The sequence below is a fragment of the Benincasa hispida genome, chromosome 3, assembly GCF_009727055.1.
Source record: "Benincasa hispida cultivar B227 chromosome 3, ASM972705v1, whole genome shotgun sequence".
NCBI lineage: Eukaryota > Viridiplantae > Streptophyta > Magnoliopsida > Cucurbitales > Cucurbitaceae > Benincasa > Benincasa hispida.
The window spans coordinates 10,236,231-10,242,230 of NC_052351.1; positions in this window are offsets into that span (position 1 = coordinate 10,236,231).

Below are 6,000 nucleotides of genomic sequence, written 5' to 3' on the forward strand. Positions count from 1 at the left end.
ACAACTTAAATTAACCCGAACCAATCTGGAATAATCCGATTTGGTTGCATCTGGCCTCGTGCATGTTTTAGGGTTAAAACAATACTTTCACACGTAATTGAAGTAAGCAAAAAGTCAAAGTTCGAGCATTTTTTAAAGTGAGGCCAAATTTCGAGTGGGTCCATATGCCATACAAATTTTCTCTTTCACTTTATAATTATTTTAAATCAGTTAATAGATACTGGCATTAAAGATGTAGTGGAAAACAACAAATAGAAGATAACAGAATGTGGAAACAAGAGAGAAATATTACATGAAAGATCAAGTATTTTAATTGAGTTTTATATTCATTTAAGTGGAAACAATACAAGATTTATAGGAAAAATAAGAAACTACCCACTAATGCATTATCCTTAAATTTCTACCACTAACTTAGAAAAACTCCCTTAATCAATCCACTAAACCATTATACCACTATCCTCCAATTTAGGAGGCACTACCCTAAATAAAATCCATTAACTTCACTTAAATAAAAAAAAACTAATTTAATTAATAACTTGCAAAATAAGTTTGCACTAATTTTTAACACTCTCCTTTAGTCCAAGAAAATGATCAACACCAAGTGTACTCCTAAATTCTTCAAACTTGACTTTACCAAGAGTCTTGGTAAATATATCAGCAACTTGCTCCTTCGAATGTGTTGAGGATAAATTTTTTCTACTAATATGCGTTAATTGTCATGCGATGATCATGCGATAGTTTGAAGAATATGTGTTATGTGTCAAGTGAATATGCGATAATCAATCATTCCTATCACAAGTTTTCTCCCACTCTCACCAAATATAACGATATCGCAATTTTCTCAGAATGATCTAAGGTCGAACATGGGGATTTGATGCGATGTTGTTAAAGTAAAGTGAATCATTCAAATATGTATATATTTGTTGTTTGTTGCAATGAAAATAAAATATATACAAATAATAAATTTCTAAATAACTGAGTGCTTAATAATCATGAGGTTGAGATGGGTGAGTAAAGCCACAGACTAAATAAAGGTCTATATGGAGAAGGAAGGGCTAAAGGGAAGACACTAAAGAATCAATAAATCTCATTTCAGATACTACCACGGTTCTTATTCCCGATTGATGCACATCTTTCGGTGGTTACCTCAATAGTCATATTTCTATGAGTTGTTAACGGGAATGTTGTAGAACGCAAGGTTGTTTCTATCTTTAGAAATACTTCTTGCTTCCCTTAAGAGGTTCTATCAACTTTTCTCCTTCGAAGAGTTGATTGTATGACTCACTCTACTCTCGCAGGCAAGTATCTTTTGATATATGTTAAACGAGCGTGGTAATACCTTAAGATATGATTTAAATCATAAAAGTGACCTTCCCCCTTATCCTAAGGATTTAGTGATTCATGAGATAAGAGATGATGAATGCATGAACATGGATTAAAGTGAAAATGAACATAATGATAATATTAAGATAAGAAAATCTTTCAAATACAAGTTGTTCAGGAAATCAATCAAGCAAATTCTACAACTCGTTAATACACAAGAAATGAAATGGATTCACGATCAATTTCAATCTCTTGATACGATGTGATGGTGGAAATGACTATCGGCTATATGTGATGGATGGAGTGGTGAAAGTCCTTTTCAAGATCTTTCTCTAGTGAGCCTCATAGAATATGGAATAGAATGTTCTCTCCGATTGTTAGCTCCTAGATTCCTTCACTCGATGTGCTGAGGCTCTATTTATAATGTCTTGCGCTGTCCTATTTTAGAATTCCCGCTCTGATTGGTTGCTATCATTTGTCAAGGTAGGTGCGAGCGTCAGTGTTGCATCATGGTCAACGATCAGGGAGTACGTCAGAATATCTACTGTATGATTTCAGAAATCTCGAGGTATGCGTTGATTACGTTTCTCCTTGAAGGATTGGCGCATGCGCTAATTCTTGTTTTCCTGCAAAACATAAACTTTGGCGCACTTTGACTATGAAATGCAGTCAGTGGGTGTGTCTTAAGTACCTTAGCACAATTTTGATTTTCATATATCATTTCACTATGATTGGCACATTTTTTCCTTTCTGTTGTTCCATATTTCTAAGAAAAAGGCACAAATAACTTATATTTCTACAAGTTATCAAATGTATATTCTCCAATCGAATATCTTGCATCAAGACTTTCTCTCGAACAAAATGAAAATGTGTTTCAATGTGTTTTTTTACGAACATGAAACACTGGCTTTCCTGCAAGATTGATTGCACTTTTATTATCACGAAAGTGTTTCAATATGTTTTTCACAAAATGTGTTTCAATGTGTTTTTTACGAGCATGAAACTCTTTTTTCCATTTAGTGTTTTGTTGTTGTTGTTTTTTTTTTTTTTTCATTTTTTCTTTTCAATTTTATCATAAAATCAAAATTTGATTTCAAAAAATCTATTTTGATTTCAAAAAAGAAAAAATAATTAATTTCATAAATTAATTATTAAATAAAACTGAATCAATTTAATATCAAATATTAAATTAATTTTAATACATATCCATCTTTATATATTTAAATCATATTTATATATATAGATTCTCCTATTCCGTTTAATTCTAAAATTAAACATATAATTATATCTCATATAATTACTAATTCCCTTAATTCTAATTTGAATGTTTCAAATTAACTTATCACGCTATTCTAGAGCTAGTCCGTTACGAGCTAGTAGAGGGACCTCGCGGACCTACAAATCATAGACTCCAACGATTGGCTAAACTCATTAGACCAAATTAATCCCCATTCGTTAACTAATGGGTCACTCCACTAATGGGCCACTCTACTAAAGCCCATAGTTGCACTCCCCTCACTATAGATATATTATGTCCACATGATTTTACCATAATCAGCAAGTCGACCCTTCACAGGTTGTTCGTAATAACGGTTGGGTCAAATATCTATTTTACCCCGAGATTACGTCTTATTCCTCAAGTCCCTATTGATCCTCTAATGAAAAACTGGTTTGTAATCCAATCACCAAACTAAACTCTCTCAGCCTAGTTAGAAGGTGGGGCCCATTGTTCAAAACCTGGATTCAGTACTTGAAAGAACAACCTTTCTTCTATCCTAAATCGAGTAGGCGTGAACTCCGTCTTGCACCCTATGTCCTCAGCTATCTATCCGGTCGTACCCCTGAAATGGAAGTCTTATTGAGTCGGCACTGTTAAGTCAACCCTCAACTATGCAAATTTAAGGGCAATCTCGAATAAACAGGAGTTCATAGTTAGTCCAGGATTAAGATTGAGTTACCTAGGTCATCTAGGTGAAATAGTCAGTCTTAAACAGTAAACAACATTATAAAGTAAAAGTGACTTATTTCTTGGTCCTGATCTTATGCAAACTCATTGCATAGGACGCTTTCACTCCTCATGTCATAACATGTACGTATTAGAATCACATCGTATGTAGCACTTTACAACTATTTGTAACAACTACAGAGTAGGCCGCATCCAATGGTGTTACCAGAATAAGGTACCCAACCTTATTCATGTACCATAGATCATTTTGACTATTTACTCGAACCTGATTCATTCTTATGTCTCCACATAAAGTTCAAGTACTTATACAATAGTCATGGGTCTTTGTTTATTGGATTTAGACTTTCGTACAATTTATGAAATCAATAACAAGTATATTGATTATAGAAAATGTTTATCATTTTACAAACTGCGAGTTTTTAGGACATAAAACCCAACAAAGACGATGTGACTTACCAAACTAACAGCCAGGAAAAATTACATCATGGTGTATTTCTTTAAAGAGAGGAACACCATCAAGAAGCTTCTTCATAGAAAATCTTTCCAATAATGGGTAACGAACATGGCCAGTCGAGCATGCCAAAGTGTTGCACCAACATTCTGACCTGTCTTTTTAACATACACAACACTTGCAGACAAACACATAGAGAGAATTTTTCTTCTTTCCAATTAATAGAACATCGCCTTTAAATTTTTTAACATCCGAAATAATTTTCACATTATTAGGTCCAAAAAGAACATACCTCCCATATTTGACAATCTGAGATACTGAAACCAAATTCTTCTTTAAACCTATAACATGGTAAACATCAGTAAGAGAAATACCATCGTTCTCGACATTAACATGCTCTTCTTCAATAACTAGATGTAAAGAATTGTTAGTCGTGACAATTACTTTTCCTTCATGGTGAGCACATACATCAGAGAGAAAAACATTTCCAATTGTATGGTGAGCACAACTGGAATCAACTGTATGGAGAATAACTGGAATCAACAACTCAATCTATGTTATAATCTATAGAAATATTAACATGCAAATTAGTGGGTTGATTAATAGCTTCAATTGATAAGCATTGTTCCCATTCAATTTACTTTGTTACTTTCTTATACAACATTTACTTCTACTTCTTTGAGATCCACACGACAATTTGATCTAATATGACCTAATTTTCGATGACGATGACATACCACCTTCACCCGACAATCATATTTGATGTGTCCTGGCATGTCACACCTAAAATATCCCTTTAATTTGCCCCTGGATTGCCTTTCAACCTTGGAATCATTAGTGTCATTTGAAGAATGTTTGGAAGAATAATTGACTCTTCCCTTGTATTTTGCATAATGAATAACTTCTACCTCGAGATGAGATTGCTTCCTGTTGCCAAGCATTTGTTTCATCAATGTTTCTTGATTTGAGAGCAAATTCTCCAACTCAATGATAGAAGGTTGATTTACCCATCCTTGTATCGAAGAAATAAATGGCATAAACTCCTTTCCTAGTCCATTGAATAAGATAACGATGGAAATGAGCATTGTTAATAGGCTTCTCTTTGCCCAATTCTAAAATTTCAGAATACAAAATCTTAATTTTTAGAAAATATTTTGAAACTGAAAAATTACCTCGAGTTATTCCAGCAAGTTCGTTCTCCAAATATTGTAATCTTCTTATGTTCTGTTGGGTGAAAAACCCTTCAACTGTGTTCACACTTTCTTTGGAGAACTATTCACGAACATACTCTATATACTCCTTGCTGATAGAAGTTTGCAAAGAAAATAAGGCTTTGCCACACTTGACCTTCTACTTCCTTTGTGCCTTAGCATTCTCAAGAATATCTTATGGAATCGAATCATCGTCCTAAACATGATCCCACAAATCTTATTCTTAAAGAAAAACTTCCAAACATAGCTTCCAATAGCTACATTTATCACTGGGAGGCTTGTCTACAAAAATGTTATTTCCACCGTTCATCTTCATTGAGTATTTAAACTCAAACACAAAACAAAGAATCTGAACGCTCTGATACCATGTAATGGAAAAGCAACAAAATCGAAGAGAACGAAAGGTGAAAATAAGAGAGAAAATATTGCATGGTGGGTCAAGTGTTTCAATTGAGTTCTATATTCATTTAAGTGGAAACAATATAAGTATTTATAGGAAAAATAAGAAATTACCCATTAATACATTATCCTTAAATTTCTATTACTAACCTAGAAAAGCTCCCTTAATCAATCTACTAAACCATTATACCACTATCCTCCAATTTAGGAGGCATTACCCTAAATAAAAGCCATCAACTTCAATTAAAGAAAACAACTAATTTAATTAATAACTTGCAAAATAAGTTTGCACTAATTTTTAATAAAAGAATAAAAAATCATAAATAGAATGTTCAAATTCATTCCATCAAAACCAACAAAAAAAAGAAAAAGAAAAAACAAACCATACAATTTTTTTGGCTACATCATTTCCTAAGATAACCACATGGTATTTTTATTTTTGAAAAGTAAACTTCAAGATGGGTCGAATGGGGAGCCCACAGGCCGATGCCAGGAGCATGTAGATGCCGAAGTCTGTCCGACCTTCAAAGTTATATGTCGTTGGCTAAGCCCTCATGACAGATGAGTTTCAAAGACCACCTTGTAACTTAATTACCACTAAGTGACAGGTAGAATCCTTTGTAGATAATTTAATATACGTGACCGAAATT